This window comes from Rana temporaria, chromosome 3, assembly GCF_905171775.1.
Source record: "Rana temporaria chromosome 3, aRanTem1.1, whole genome shotgun sequence".
Lineage (NCBI taxonomy): Eukaryota > Metazoa > Chordata > Amphibia > Anura > Ranidae > Rana > Rana temporaria.
The window spans coordinates 92,659,655-92,676,795 of NC_053491.1; the positions used below are offsets into that span (position 1 = coordinate 92,659,655).

Sequence of the window (17,141 nt, forward strand, 5' to 3'; positions counted from 1 at the left end):
TACTGTTTATTTTATTTTTTTAATTCATTGAATTATATCTTTTGCCAAAAAATTGTGTTTAAAAGATCGCTGTGCAAATACAGTGTGACATAAAATATTGCAACAACTGCCATTTTAATCTCTAGGATCTCTGCTAAAATATATAATGTTTGGGGGTCCGAAGTAATTTTCGAGCAGAAAATACTGATTCCAACTTGTAAGCAACAAGTATCAGAAAAATGCCTAGTCTTTAATTGGTAAACTTTCCTCATTTACAGACCGAAGCTCATTCTTTTGATCTAAAAGAACTTGTTACACTGTTTCCTTTTACCTCCCAGCACTGAGCAATGTTGATAAACATTTGCTAGATGTTTTTTTTTTATTATTTGACAGCTGTGAGTGAGCAGAGAACAGATCTGCACTTGTTACATGAATGAATCGTGGAAATGCCGGATTAAGATCTTGTGGGGGGTTGAATCGAGATTGCGATTTTGTAATAATTGATCTTGCAGCTCTAGCATAGATGATCCTGACACAAATTCTTAAATATATCCATACTTCTACACATCGCTTATTGTTACAGTTTTGATATACTGTATGTTATATATTGTCTTTTTCACAATAGTCTGTTTAAATTGTTCAATCACAGAACTTCATATTACCCATCAGACCAATTACCACAAACCAGTAATCACCAATTACTACAATCATCCTCTTACAAAGGGTTGAATGAAATACCTCTACACATATTTTATAGACCAGCAGTCTACATCATCAGGAGATTATAGAAGGTGGATATCTGAAAAATGAACAGTAGCTAAGATACCGCCATTATTCAGCATATAGCTTATTTAACGCATATATATTACGCACACACATACATTGCCCAACTTGCTTTATCCAAATTTACCCCAGCACTAATACATCTATCAAATGTGCATTAAAATCTGTAATCAACATACAAGCTGGTGGCCCAGTTTTTGCCCTTCCCCAATGTATAGAAGAGCATACTGGAGGTAACATGTTTGTGTGTCTGAAAACATATTACAAGGGTTTATCATTTCTATAGGTCAATCTGTCTGAACCTTCAAATACTCAAACAATACCTACCCCTCGCGATATCACATTTTCTCTGGCTTTTTGCACTTCTCCCACAATCTCAGAAGTTAAAGTGGAACTTTAGTCAGAAAATTAAGTCCTGCTAGATGACTTCAGGCTGGCCCCTTTTAAATGTAAATCATTAAAAATAAGTGTCTATACTGTTTAAAATCCAGTTATACACTGCCTCACCCTCCTATCCTTTACAACCAAGGAAGCTGCTTCTGTGTGATCTGCAACCATGGTGCTGCACATGTGATCAGTTATGAAACCAGCCATTTGATAATGCAAAAAATAAATAGCTATGACTAAGCACCGTGTCTGGTGTGAAACATGTCAGCGGCTGTGCAGTTAGTCTGTACCTACCTTTGATGCCTTAATTTTAATTTTTCAACAAAGGTGAATATTTGGAGCGCGGCTATCCAGCTATTTATTTTTGTCCATTATCTCTGTTGCAAACAGAGCCAGCACCCTGCTCCACTGTGGAGACAGTTGACCTTAGGAGAGGTAATTACCTTGGAGCAGTGAACTCTCACCAGCCATTTGATAGATTGACAGTTTGGCTGAGGACACAAGCAAATGTGAAAGTTAGCATTCCCTGCATTCCAAGAATGTAACCGTTTTTTGAAACAATTAAATTGATGGGTTTAGTTCTGCTTTATGATTTACTGCTGCACAAGGGCTCTCGGCTTCAGAAAAAATGGCAGCCTCCGGCAATAAGAAACAGGAGCAATGCTGGAGACAATTTATAGTGCACACTAATTTTGGTAGCATAATTATTAATGTAGGTTCCCTGCTAAAGACCATTCTTTTTTATCAAGTTGTTATGGTTAAAGGTTTTAAAAAGATTATATTTCTCTGAAAGGTATTTAAATTAATCCATAGTTTCTTGGGAGTAAAGGAAAAAAAAGGAAAAAAAACTGGAGGGAAAGGTTGCCTCTAGCATCCCCTTTCTGCACACAGGGGGAGGGGCATCAACTGGGCCGCCAGCTTAGACGTTGATTACAAATTTAAATGCATTTTTATGGCTGTTTAAGTGCTGTTTGGAGTATGTCTTGATAAATCAAGTTGGGAAATCCCATATGGAAGAAAAATATATTTCCAATATATTTATTAAAAAAAATTATATATTTTAAATATATTTACAATATATTGGCCTACGCAAATATATTTTTACATCTATTCCAAAAATGTAAATTAAAATATATTTTCCATAGGCATATATTTGAAAATATATTTTTTTTAATATATTTGCCAGATATTTTTGAGCATCTAAAAAAATGCATTTAAACATATATTTTTAAATATACTTGTAAAGGCATTCCAAAATATAATTTAAATGCATTTTCCAAAGACATATATTGGAAAATATATTTTTAAAATATATTCTTCAGATTTTTTTAAACACATAAAAAAAGTAATGTCAACATATATTTTTACATATATTTGTAAATGTATTCCAAAAATATAATTTTAATATATTTTCCAAAGGCATATATGTAAAAATATATGTTTGTAAATATATGTTTCAGATATTTTTGAACATATAAAAAAAATGCATTTGAACATATATCTTTAAATATACTTGTAAATGCATTCCAAAAATATAATTTAAATGTATTTTCCAAAGATATATATTAGAAAATATATTTTTAAAATATGTTTTTCTGAAAATATTTAGGGGCAGATTCACAAAGCGAGTACGCCGGCGTATCTACTGATACGGTAGTGAGTATCTTAAAAGTGTGAACAAACAGTTCAAAAGATAAACAGCGCTGGTGAGATGAAATATCAGCTCAAAACTAAAAGAGTAAATAACCCTGTGGATCCAGTTGGTGAAAAGGTAGTGGACTCCTAAGTGTCAGTGCACCTAAACAATTTAAGAGAAAAATACCTCTGTAGCCAAACTCACCCACCAAGGGTGTGAGATTGCCACAGTAGAGCGATGTTGAGGCTCTATAAGTACACCATCTGGTCCTCCAGGTATCAGTACGTCAAACACAGTTCTCAGCAAGGTATCATGAAAGACAAATAAAGAAACAAAAATAGTGCAATATTGCTTAAATGAACCTATCTTGAGAGGGTTAACAACCTTAAGTGAGTGCCCGTACAATAATTCACTGAAAAATAAGCATAGAATACGATCACCGCTGTCACCGCCGTTTAGTATCCTCCAGGGGCCGCGCGCGTGCTGAGCAGAGGCTGTTTATGACAGGCGCTGGATCGAGGTTGGTGGATGGTGGAGCGCGGTGGAACGCAGGCTATGTCCGTATGTAGCGTCGTTGTAGCCACGCCCTGACGCGTTTCGTCACTTCCTGACTTCAACAGAGGGCGTGGCTACCTAACGCATTCACTGTTCCTTTATACTCTGTCAGCAAAGGCTATTGAATCAGTTTAACCGCCCACTGGTCATGATTGGTGCTGCTCCGATCCGGTGGGCGGACTGACCTCAGCCTTGCTGTGTAAAGTCCACAAAGGGTAAAGTGAAAAAAAACGGCATAGTAGAAAAGAAAGATTACTGCATTTAATAAGGTAAAAAACCTATAAATAAATATAAAAGTTGCTTGTCACCCATAGGTATAGGGAGCATTTGTAAATGCTCACTACAAGCAGAAATGTACATCGGTATTTTTAACAAGTATTTGTTAGAATAGCTAGTAAAAAAGGAAGGGAATGTGTTTGTATAACACGGGTGTCAATACACCCAATCACCGAGTGCTGTGGGCGTGTATACAGATGCTCATCAGACAGCTCGGGATTTGTATTAAATTGGCTATTAAAAAGTATTAGGAGAGGAAGATGGTCTAGAACATTCGATTAGACTTGCTGGTTAGTGCACATTACAGTGCAACATGTCTATGATAATGGAGAGAAAATAAAGATATTTAAAAAAATATATAAATAAAAGATGCACAGCAACGCACAACTTGCCGGTAAAGATGTGCTTATAAATGAAAAATTCCAGGTGACATCATGGAAAATGCACAAATGATACGTGCCAGTATATATATATATATGGTGTACGTCGTACGTTGGTGGACCAAAATATGCTCTTATATACCGATTATATAGCCAAACTTGTGTGGGCATTGCCACACTGACATTAGTAATAGCTACCATATATTTTGTTACTGAAAAGAAGCATCTTTGAGTGGAAGATCAGTTCGGTATATTATGTGGCTTAATGTCAACAAAAGTTTATGGACAAGGACGGTATACAGTCATAATGGTAAGGAGAGCTTAAAAAGAGAGGAGCTGTAAAAAAGAGGGTCGGGAGGCGGATAAAAGTCAAAGGACGGTATAGACTATATATAAATATATAAAAATATAAAATATATATCATAAAAAATATAAAATATAAATATATATCTTAAAAAATAGAGAATAGCCGGTACTGATAATAGAGACTGATAAAACAGGGAACGTAAAACTTGGTAAAACTTGGTAAAAAATAAAGATAAAAAATGGCTAGAAAAAGGGGGGTGGTAAGACTGAAACTGTAATAAAATCAGAGGTCACTGATAAAGCAGTTAATATCCAGGTCCACGTTCAATCCTTTCGGCACAAGAGTGCCTGCCATAAAAATCCATTCAGTTTCACGTTTTGAAAGTTCCCTTATATGGTTACAGCCTCTCCAGGAGGGTTCAACATGTTCGACACCCCAAAATTTCAGACCTGCAGGGTTCTTGTTATGATAAAGTTTAAAATGCAGGGAAACATTATGGTCCTTGTACCCTGATTTGATATTTGCAACATGTTCAGCAATTCTGATTCTCAATTTTCTTTTTGTGCGGCCGATATACAACAACTTGCACGGGCATTCAAGCATATACACAACGTGTGTTGTGTTGCATGTGATAAATGATTTCACTTTAAATTCGATACCGTTAGACGTGGCAGTGAAGGACTCTACAGTACCTCTTGATCTGTCTGCTTCCTTGCATGGGAGACATTTTTTACATGGGAAGAAGGCCTCTTTATCCCATATTGATGGTGGTTTTCTTGGAGGGTCAAGGACTTTTTTGACAATCTTGTCACCAAAATTGGACGCTTTCCTGTATATGAATCCTGGTTTCTTTGGAAGTACAGTATTTAAAACTTTGTCTAGAAATAGGATGTGCCAATGGTTTTTAAAGATCATCTCAACCTCTTTGTACTGACTGTGAAATCCTGATATAAAGCTCCATTCATGAATATTTCTTTTAGCAGGTACTCGAGTTGTCGATAGGCAGTCGGAACGTGGTATTATTGCCAGTTCGTCTATAGTCCGAACAAGCTTATTGTTGTCGTAGCCTTTTTCTACAAATTTTTCTTTCAAGAGATTGGCCTGTGATTTAAAGTCTAGAACGTTACTGCACTTTCGTTTTACTCTCATCAGTTGGCCCTTAGGAATGTTCCTTAACCACATTGGGTGGTGGCCGCTTATCATTGGCAGATAACTGTTACAGTCAGTCGGTTTAAAATAGACATTAGTACCAAGCTTATTTCCTTCTTTAAAAATATTAAGATCAAGAAAATGCACACTCTGTTGATTGTACTCGCTGGTGAGTTGGATATTACATGTATTTGCATTTAGATCTTTTAAGAAGGTTTCTAATGTTAAAAGTGGACCAGCCCAGATAAAAAATAAGTCATCGATATAACGACGGTAAAATAAAAGCTCCTCACGCGGTGTGTTAAAAATGGTCTTGTCCTCCCATTCCGCCATAAAGAGGTTTGCTATACTGGGGGCAAATTTAGCCCCCATAGCAACTCCCTTATTCTGTAGGTAAAAACAGTCGTTATACCAGAAGAAATTGTGACTGAGGCAAAAGTCAAGGCAATTACGTAAAAAGCCTTTGAGGCTATGTCTGATGTCGTCTCTTTTGGAAAGTGCCCAGTTTAATGCTAAAAGGGCATCGTCATGCTGTATAATTGTATACAATGACGAAACATCAGCAGTGACCAAATACACGTCACTAAGACCGGTTAGATCTATTCCTTCTAACTGTATCAGTAGGTCTTTAGTGTCCCTCAAGTATGCCTTAGTGTTGATAACACTTTTTTGGAGGTAATGATCCAGAAATTCTCCAACACGGGATGTAACTGAACCAATACCATTTACTATTGGTCTAGCAGGAGGTTGTTGTATGTCTTTATGTATCTTCGGCAGTGTGTAAATGGTCGGAATTCTATTGCTACTAGGGATCAAGTATTTCTTTTCCTTGATGGATATTGCATTTGTGCGATATCCTGACTGTACCAGTACACGTAGGTTTTCTGAATACTGTAAAGAGGGATCCTTTGTTAGTTTAGTGTATGTGTTTGATTCCGAGAGCATATTAGTCATTTGTTGGTGGTAATAGACTTTACTCAAGATGACTACGCCTCCTCCCTTATCAGCCGGCCTTATCACAATATCTTTTCTTTTTTCTAATGCTTCTATCCCATCCCTGATGTGTCTTGGATTTACACTCTTTTTTGGGATAATTTGTTCCAAATCTCTGAGTAGGAGTCCTTTGAACACTTCCAGTGGTTGATTGGCTCCTGTCATGGGATTAAAGAGTGACTTATTCCTTAGACCACTATCGTTAGGTGGTATAGGTGTTCTGTCAGTAACATTAGGATATTTGTTTAGAAAATATTTTTTCATATTTAATTTCCTAGTGTACTTGTGTACATCAATAAAAACATCAAACTTATTTATTGGGCGATTAAGTCCACATTTCAGCCCTAAATTTAAAATGTTTGTCTCCTTTTCGGTTAAAATAATATCGGTTAGGTTAAAAATGCCTCCTAATCTCGATCCCTCAGCCTTCTTTTTTTGCTGGTCCTTGGTCCGTCTCCCTGCTCTGCAACCTCTGGATCTCTTCTCCAGGGGCCAGGTTGGTGACTGGTTTCTTGTTCCTGATATGGGTGGTCCCTCCATTGTGGGTCTCTGTGTATTGGAACTTGGTTCGGATCTCTGTATTGGGTATAGTATTGGGGTTGCGCAGTGGGTTTCCCCCTGTGTCCTGATGACCCCCTGCCCCTTTTCTGCCATCCCCGGCCTCTTCCTAAAAAAGGACGTGGTGATGGGTACCTTTGTTCATACCCCTCGTCACGTAGTAGTTCGTATCGATTGTGTACGGGTACCTGGTGGTAGGTCTCCATGGGTGGTGGTCTCTGGTTACGATTAGATGGCCCAGGAGGTCTACCTCTACCCCTTGGTTGGTTGGCGTCATTTCTAATCGGTGTAGACTGATTATTGGGAGTAGGGGCTGTATTTCTCCCATTGGCATAATGTGGACCTGTGTTTGAGGCAGATTGTGTCTCACCATTTGCCTGTTCTTGTTGTGTCTCCATAATATTTGCATCATTTTCATCTGTTTCTATGGTATTGTTTTGCTGCCAGAGGTAAATGGAGTTAGTCCTGAAATCTCCCACGTCTCGGTGAAATTTCTTGGTTTTTGTTTTCTGGGTTTCTTTATCAACTTTTTCAAGTCGTTTTTTAATACGAATATTAAAGTCTGTTACCTGCTGGGAATCCTTAATAGGATCCAATAATGTCTCTAGATCTTTAATCTTTGACTCTAATTTGATCATCTTCCTTTTCTTCCTTTTTAGAATAAGGTCTTGTAATTTGTGGCCTACACCATTGAAGAATTCAAGCCACTCGAGCATGGAATCTTTGTCATCAAGGCCATCTTGGGGTGTTACCTCCCATCTAAGACTCCTTATGATAATACGTTCTTTGAGATATTGCTCCAACGTGCAGATATCCCACCATGTTCTAACCTGTTTTTCGAGTGTGTTTCCCAAGGTGGTCAAAATACTGTTAAAATTCGTTTGTGCAGTGGTTTGCTCATTGACAGTGAAAATGGTACTTATATCCAGATTTCTGTCACTCAAGAAGCGTAGTGCGTCCATAGCGGCCCAGGCAAATTATATAAATAAATAAATAAATATATAAATAAATAAATAGATATATAAGGAAATAAAGTGAAGAGTGCAAATGAAAGGCCTATTATTGCACTGCCGGCGCTTAGTGTTGCAACAACACCTTTAAAGTGACTGTGTGTCAAGTGGCATATAATTTTACCAAATAAAATGTGAGAGAACACCTCTAAAGAGTGAAAGAGGTGTCGTCTAATAAGCAGCTGTTAAAATAAACAGGGAAACCCCATTTAAAGTAATGGTAGTGAGTATCTTAAAAGTGTGAACAAACAGTTCAAAAGATAAACAGCGCTGGTGAGATGAAATATCAGCTCAAAACTAAAAGAGTAAATAACCCTGTGGATCCAGTTGGTGAAAAGGTAGTGGACTCCTAAGTGTCAGTGCACCTAAACAATTTAAGAGAAAAATACCTCTGTAGCCAAACTCACCCACCAAGGGTGTGAGATTGCCACAGTAGAGCGATGTTGAGGCTCTATAAGTACACCATCTGGTCCTCCAGGTATCAGTACGTCAAACACAGTTCTCAGCAAGGTATCATGAAAGACAAATAAAGAAACAAAAATAGTGCAATATTGCTTAAATGAACCTATCTTGAGAGGGTTAACAACCTTAAGTGAGTGCCCGTACAATAATTCACTGAAAAATAAGCATAGAATACGATCACCGCTGTCACCGCCGTTTAGTATCCTCCAGGGGCCGCGCGCGTGCTGAGCAGAGGCTGTTTATGACAGGCGCTGGATCGAGGTTGGTGGATGGTGGAGCGCGGTGGAACGCAGGCTATGTCCGTATGTAGCGTCGTTGTAGCCACGCCCTGACGCGTTTCGTCACTTCCTGACTTCAACAGAGGGCGTGGCTACCTAACGCATTCACTGTTCCTTTATACTCTGTCAGCAAAGGCTATTGAATCAGTTTAACCGCCCACTGGTCATGATTGGTGCTGCTCCGATCCGGTGGGCGGACTGACCTCAGCCTTGCTGTGTAAAGTCCACAAAGGGTAAAGTGAAAAAAAACGGCATAGTAGAAAAGAAAGATTACTGCATTTAATAAGGTAAAAAACCTATAAATAAATATAAAAGTTGCTTGTCACCCATAGGTATAGGGAGCATTTGTAAATGCTCACTACAAGCAGAAATGTACATCGGTATTTTTAACAAGTATTTGTTAGAATAGCTAGTAAAAAAGGAAGGGAATGTGTTTGTATAACACGGGTGTCAATACACCCAATCACCGAGTGCTGTGGGCGTGTATACAGATGCTCATCAGACAGCTCGGGATTTGTATTAAATTGGCTATTAAAAAGTATTAGGAGAGGAAGATGGTCTAGAACATTCGATTAGACTTGCTGGTTAGTGCACATTACAGTGCAACATGTCTATGATAATGGAGAGAAAATAAAGATATTTAAAAAAATATATAAATAAAAGATGCACAGCAACGCACAACTTGCCGGTAAAGATGTGCTTATAAATGAAAAATTCCAGGTGACATCATGGAAAATGCACAAATGATACGTGCCAGTATATATATATATATGGTGTACGTCGTACGTTGGTGGACCAAAATATGCTCTTATATACCGATTATATAGCCAAACTTGTGTCAAAAAAGTCCTTGACCCTCCAAGAAAACCACCATCAATATGGGATAAAGAGGCCTTCTTCCCATGTAAAAAATGTCTCCCATGCAAGGAAGCAGACAGATCAAGAGGTACTGTAGAGTCCTTCACTGCCACGTCTAACGGTATCGAATTTAAAGTGAAATCATTTATCACATGCAACACAACACACGTTGTGTATATGCTTGAATGCCCGTGCAAGTTGTTGTATATCGGCCGCACAAAAAGAAAATTGAGAATCAGAATTGCTGAACATGTTGCAAATATCAAATCAGGGTACAAGGACCATAATGTTTCCCTGCATTTTAAACTTTATCATAACAAGAACCCTGCAGGTCTGAAATTTTGGGGTGTCGAACATGTTGAACCCTCCTGGAGAGGCTGTAACCATATAAGGGAACTTTCAAAACGTGAAACTGAATGGATTTTTATGGCAGGCACTCTTGTGCCGAAAGGATTGAACGTGGACCTGGATATTAACTGCTTTATCAGTGACCTCTGATTTTATTACAGTTTCAGTCTTACCACCCCCCTTTTTCTAGCCATTTTTTATCTTTATTTTTTACCAAGTTTTACCAAGTTTTACGTTCCCTGTTTTATCAGTCTCTATTATCAGTACCGGCTATTCTCTATTTTTTAAGATATATATTTATATTTTATATTTTTTATGATATATATTTTATATTTTTATATATTTATATATAGTCTATACCGTCCTTTGACTTTTATCCGCCTCCCGACCCTCTTTTTTACAGCTCCTCTCTTTTTAAGCTCTCCTTACCATTATGACTGTATACCGTCCTTGTCCATAAACTTTTGTTGACATTAAGCCACATAATATACCGAACTGATCTTCCACTCAAAGATGCTTCTTTTCAGTAACAAAATATATGGTAGCTATTACTAATGTCAGTGTGGCAATGCCCACACAAGTTTGGCTATATAATCGGTATATAAGAGCATATTTTGGTCCACCAACGTACGACGTACACCATATATATATATATACTGGCACGTATCATTTGTGCATTTTCCATGATGTCACCTGGAATTTTTCATTTATAAGCACATCTTTACCGGCAAGTTGTGCGTTGCTGTGCATCTTTTATTTATATATTTTTTTAAATATCTTTATTTTCTCTCCATTATCATAGACATGTTGCACTGTAATGTGCACTAACCAGCAAGTCTAATCGAATGTTCTAGACCATCTTCCTCTCCTAATACTTTTTAATAGCCAATTTAATACAAATCCCGAGCTGTCTGATGAGCATCTGTATACACGCCCACAGCACTCGGTGATTGGGTGTATTGACACCCGTGTTATACAAACACATTCCCTTCCTTTTTTACTAGCTATTCTAACAAATACTTGTTAAAAATACCGATGTACATTTCTGCTTGTAGTGAGCATTTACAAATGCTCCCTATACCTATGGGTGACAAGCAACTTTTATATTTATTTATAGGTTTTTTACCTTATTAAATGCAGTAATCTTTCTTTTCTACTATGCCGTTTTTTTTTCACTTTACCCTTTGTGGACTTTACACAGCAAGGCTGAGGTCAGTCCGCCCACCGGATCGGAGCAGCACCAATCATGACCAGTGGGCGGTTAAACTGATTCAATAGCCTTTGCTGACAGAGTATAAAGGAACAGTGAATGCGTTAGGTAGCCACGCCCTCTGTTGAAGTCAGGAAGTGACGAAACGCGTCAGGGCGTGGCTACAACGACGCTACATACGGACATAGCCTGCGTTCCACCGCGCTCCACCATCCACCAACCTCGATCCAGCGCCTGTCATAAACAGCCTCTGCTCAGCACGCGCGCGGCCCCTGGAGGATACTAAACGGCGGTGACAGCGGTGATCGTATTCTATGCTTATTTTTCAGTGAATTATTGTACGGGCACTCACTTAAGGTTGTTAACCCTCTCAAGATAGGTTCATTTAAGCAATATTGCACTATTTTTGTTTCTTTATTTGTCTTTCATGATACCTTGCTGAGAACTGTGTTTGACGTACTGATACCTGGAGGACCAGATGGTGTACTTATAGAGCCTCAACATCGCTCTACTGTGGCAATCTCACACCCTTGGTGGGTGAGTTTGGCTACAGAGGTATTTTTCTCTTAAATTGTTTAGGTGCACTGACACTTAGGAGTCCACTACCTTTTCACCAACTGGATCCACAGGGTTATTTACTCTTTTAGTTTTGAGCTGATATTTCATCTCACCAGCGCTGTTTATCTTTTGAACTGTTTGTTCACACTTTTAAGATACTCACTACCATTACTTTAAATGGGGTTTCCCTGTTTATTTTAACAGCTGCTTATTAGACGACACCTCTTTCACTCTTTAGAGGTGTTCTCTCACATTTTATTTGGTAAAATTATATGCCACTTGACACACAGTCACTTTAAAGGTGTTGTTGCAACACTAAGCGCCGGCAGTGCAATAATAGGCCTTTCATTTGCACTCTTCACTGTATCTACTGATACGCCGGCGTACTTTCAAATTTCCTGCGTCGTATCCTCAAAACAAGATACGACGGCATCTGGGTTAGATCCGACAGGAGTACGTCTTCGTACGCCTTCGGATCTAAGATGCAATTCTTCGGCGTCCGCTGGGTGGCGTTCACGTCGTTTTCTGCGGCGAGTATGCAAATTAGCTATTTCCGACAATCCACGAACGTACGAGCGGCCGTCGCATTCTTTTACGTCGTCTCTAGTCGGCTTTTTTCGGCGTATAGTTAAAGCTGCTATTTGGTGGCGTATAGTTAAACCTGCTATGTTAAGTATGGCCGTCGTTCCCGCGTTTGATTTGAATTTTTTTTTTACGTTTGCGCAAGTCGTCCGTGAATCGGGATGGACGTAATTTACGTCCACGTCAAAACAATGACATCCTTGCGACATCATTTAGCGCAATGCACGGCGGGAAATTTAGGAACGGAGCATGCACAGTTCGTTTAGCACGGGGACGCGCTTCATTTAAATGAAACACGCCCCCTACTCGCCGCATTTGAATTCAGCGCCGTTACGCCGCTTGAGATACACTACGCCGCCGTAACTTACGGCGCGAAATCTTTAAGGATTCGAACCAAAGCCAGGTAAGGTACGGCGGCGTAGCGTATCTCAGATACGATGCACCGGGGCAGATCCTTGTGGATCTGCCCCTTAAAGTCTAATAAAGACATTTCGACATATATTTTTTCTGAAATTTTTGTAACTATGACATAGATAACATTCTGAATACATTTATAAGAGAGCCACTCCCATTTTAAAATGGTTTGTTTTACTCCTTTTAAAATAAAAAAATAAAATAAAAACCAAAAGATTCAAATAAAATATTATTTTTTTTTTATAAGATTTTAAGCACATAATCCATTTAATACAAAGCAGATAAACCTCTCGCATCCACTTTCCATTCCCAAAGAATGTCATTCTGAATTGAGAACGCTTGTCGGCGGACCAGCAAAACGTCTTAAAATACAGCAAGTCCAGTTAGTTGGATTTATTGATTGACCTGAATGAATGAGAACCTTCACAGACATCCACCTCCACAGTACAAGGGTCGTGTCTGCTTACAGGGTACCGAGAGAAACTCCGGATATAAATCATCAATGTTCTGTTTAATCCATGAATCAGTAGTTGCACTATTATTACCAAACTCCCTCATCAGTGTCTTTATGGACCTTGCTTTGTGCACTGGTGTGCAGTCATGTTGGAACAGGAAGGGGCTGTCCCCAAACTCTTCCCACAAAGTTGGGGGCATGAAATTATCCAAAATGTCTTGGTATGCTGACGCTTTAAGAGTTCCCTTCACTGGAACTAAGGAGCCAAGCCCAACCCCTGAAAAACATCCCCCACACCATAATCCCCCATCCTCCAAATGATTTGGACCAGTGCACAAAGCAAGGTCCATAAAGACATAGATGAGCGAGTTTGGGGTGGAGGAACTTGACTGGCCTGCACAGAGTCCTGACCTCAACCTGATAGAACACCTTTGGGATGAATGTGCTTCTGGAAGAATGGTCAAACATTCCCATAGGACAGCCTTCCCAGAGGAATTGAATCTGTTATAGACTGGGATGCCATTAAAGTTCATGTGCGTGTAAAGGCAGGTGTCCTAATACTTTTGGTAATATAGTATATATACTGTATATTATTTTTATACTAAGTCCAGTCCATTGTTTGGACTTAGTACCTGCCGAAGGGTAATTCCAGCAGCCAAATAAAAGGAATTGGGATATTAAAGTTCTCCCCAGCACAAAATTAAAACTCAGCAGCTACACAATGGGGGTTATTTACTAAAGGCAAATCCACGTTGCACTACAAGTGCAAACTACAAATGCAAAGTGCACTTAAAATTGCAAGGAAAGTGCACTTGGAAGTGCAGTCGCTGTAGATCCGAGGGGAGAAAGGAAAATAAAAAAACAGCATTTTAGCTTGCACATGATTGGATGATAAAATCAGCAGAGCTTCCCCTCATTTCAGATCTACCCCTCATTTCAGATCTACCCCTCAGATTTACAGCGCCTGCACTTACAAGTGCACTTGTAGTGCAAAGTGGATTTGGCTTTAGTAAATAACCCCCATACTGTACACATACTGCAGCTGCTGACTTAATATTAGGACACTTACCTGTCCTGGAATCCAGCAATGTTGGTACCCCAGCCAATGCTTCCATTGGCTCTCTGGGTGCTGCTGCTGCCATTCCCTATAGGGGCCAATTCACACCACATGCAGTCCAGTGCGTTTTTTTTTTGTCTGCATGGAAAGTAGGTTATATGGTTTTCAATGGCATAATTCACACCAGTGCTTGCAGTTCCAGAAAAAAAGTAGAGCATGCTGCATTTTTCCTGCACTGGACTGTAATGGAACACTGTAAAGCACATCAAAAACGCACTAGAATGCACTGGAACACACATGTCCTTATCTAAGGTTAAGAAAAAAAGGAGGAAAATGCACTGGAATGCTTTAAAAACACACCAAACATGCCCTGGAATGCATCAAAAACACGCATGCAGAAAAGCATCGGAAACGCATCTGCCGCAGCGAGATCTCTCGGAAGTAGGGACAGGTACCTGTCAAAAACAGGAACCTGCTCCCCTCCCCCGAAAGGTGGCAAATGTGGCAAAGTAGGGGGGGGAGGCAAATAAGTGGAGCTTCCACTTTTGGGTGGAACTTCGCTTTAAATGTCATATCCCTGCCCAAGCTGCACTGTTGTCATGTGCCAATACTAGGCTGGGCTGGAAGATATATATGTAAGTGATGAGAGCTGCATTCTTGTGTGTGTATATACACACAGTATATATGTGTATATGTGTGTGTATATAATTATATATATATATATATATATATATATATATATATATATATATATATATATATATATATATATATATACATACATACATACATACATACATACATACATACACACACACATAGAGTATATCTGATATATATATATATATATATATACATACAGTATATATATACACACACATATAGCAGAATGAAGATACAGTGTATATATATCTAGAATGCCTCTCCCATCACTTACATGTATAAATATTTTTCTCATTTCTTTTTTTTCATTCCTTTTATTGGGATGTGGGTCTGTGATTTCTGTGCCTTCAATCTTCTAATATGTAAATCCTGCCCTGGGAAAAACTCTTCAAACAGACAGACTTCTATCATAATACAGGAAGACAGGAAGTGAGCTGGGTGGGAACATGAGAGGTGAACCTTCACCTCTCACTTCCTGTAAGGCCTAGTCTGAAAAGGAAAGCATGGCATGGTGGAGACTCTCTGTATTCTGCTGGATGGATTCTCCTGGATTAAAGGTATGTCTTCTATCAAATAATATTAGAATTGTGACAGTTTGGTGCATGAGTTAAGTTGTATTTGTCTATTTCCTGCTGAATAGTTATCATTCTGTGTGCATTCACCTCCCCAGTTACCATGCAGCATGTGAACAGTAATGTAATATTATAGAGCTCCTCTTCCACAGCATGTCACTCTGCTGCATATAATATGTGTGGCTTATATCCAGTAACTGTGTAGCATACTTTCAGTGCACATTGCTGCATATAATATTATATGGTTTCCACTCTATATCCACTCATCATGCAGCATAGGGGTTGATTTACTGAAGGCAAATCCATTTTGCACTACAAGTGCACTTGGAAATGCAGTCGTTGTAGATCTGAGGGGAAGATCTGAAATGAGGGGAAGCTCTGCTGATTTTATCATCCAATCATGTACAAGCAAAAATGCTTTTTTTTTTTTTTCATGTCCCCTTCAGATCTACAGCGACTGCACTTCCAAGTGCACTTGTAGTGCAAAGTGGATTTGCCTTTAGTAAATATACCCCATTATAATGTCAGGGCACAGTGCTACCAATGTTTCATGTCTCCCTCCCCTTTTGCATATTATCTGCCCTGCTACTAGGTGCCAACAGATATGGATTTTTCCATACAGATACCAATTATGGGCCACCTTTCAGGCCGATGACAATATGAGGTACTGATATTCTGTTTACATCCAGCTGCCCCAGAAGTAGCCTGATGTCAGTTGACACCTAGGCCTTTTTTTTGTATTCTAACAGCCACTGGCCACTGTCAGAATACAGGAAAAAAGAGCAGATAGCAGGGGAATCAATAGCCAGGTTGCTATTGACTATTTTAAATTGCAGTAGCCAATAGCTAGTGTGCTATTACACCCGCCCACTGCCTGTTGTCAATCAGCAAAGGAGAGGATTTGAAGGAGAACATTCTTCTTCAGGTCTTCCTCTGCTGATTGACAGCAGGCATTGGGAAGGGGGCGCAATAGTCAGCCTAATTTTAAAATTGAAACAGCCAATGGCAGTCTGGCTATGGTTCCCCCACTACCTGCTGTTTACATTCAGCTGCCATCAAATACATTGTGCAGAAAGAGGTTAGTGGTGTGTGTGTCTGTGGTGTGTGTGTGTGTGTGTGTGGGGGGGGGGGGGGGGGGGGGGGGGGGAAAGCTAATTTTTTTTTTTTTTTTGGGGGGATTCTGACAGATGGGCCGCTGTCAAAGCACCTGACCAAGACTGACAACTGGTGAATGGAAAACCGGAATAAGCACTTGGAAGAAGAAAACCGACAACTGAGACAACTTGCCTTTGGTAAGCGGACAACTTAATTACGATGGTGGGCACCTTCCGTTTTTTTTTATATCACCGCACTCAACTGGCACTGTACCTGATCATCATATCTGCATCATCCTTCATTATTCATTTGGTCATCAGTGTTTAAATTTTGTGGTGATATCATTAAGAACTTTTGAGGTTTGGTTTGCCAATTGTGTGCTATTGGCATACAATTTTGGGATCACCGATTTGGCGTATTAACCTCTCATTGGCCCGGATTCAGTAAGATTTGCGCATAAATTACGGAGGCACAGGGCAACGATTTTGCCCTGTGCCCCCACAAATTTGCGCCGCTGCCCTCGATTCACGAAGCAGTAGCTCCGTAAATTGCGAGGGCGCGCCGGCAAAATTGCCCG

The 17,141-nt window shown here is 39.4% G+C and overlaps 1 protein-coding gene across 1 annotated transcript in view; it reads right to left on the reverse strand.

The window, feature by feature from the left end:
• Positions 1-17,141, reverse strand: part of PTPN9 (protein tyrosine phosphatase non-receptor type 9) — a 97,268-nt gene that overhangs the window by 29,619 nt on the left and 50,508 nt on the right. The gene's annotated exons all lie outside the window — the stretch shown is intronic.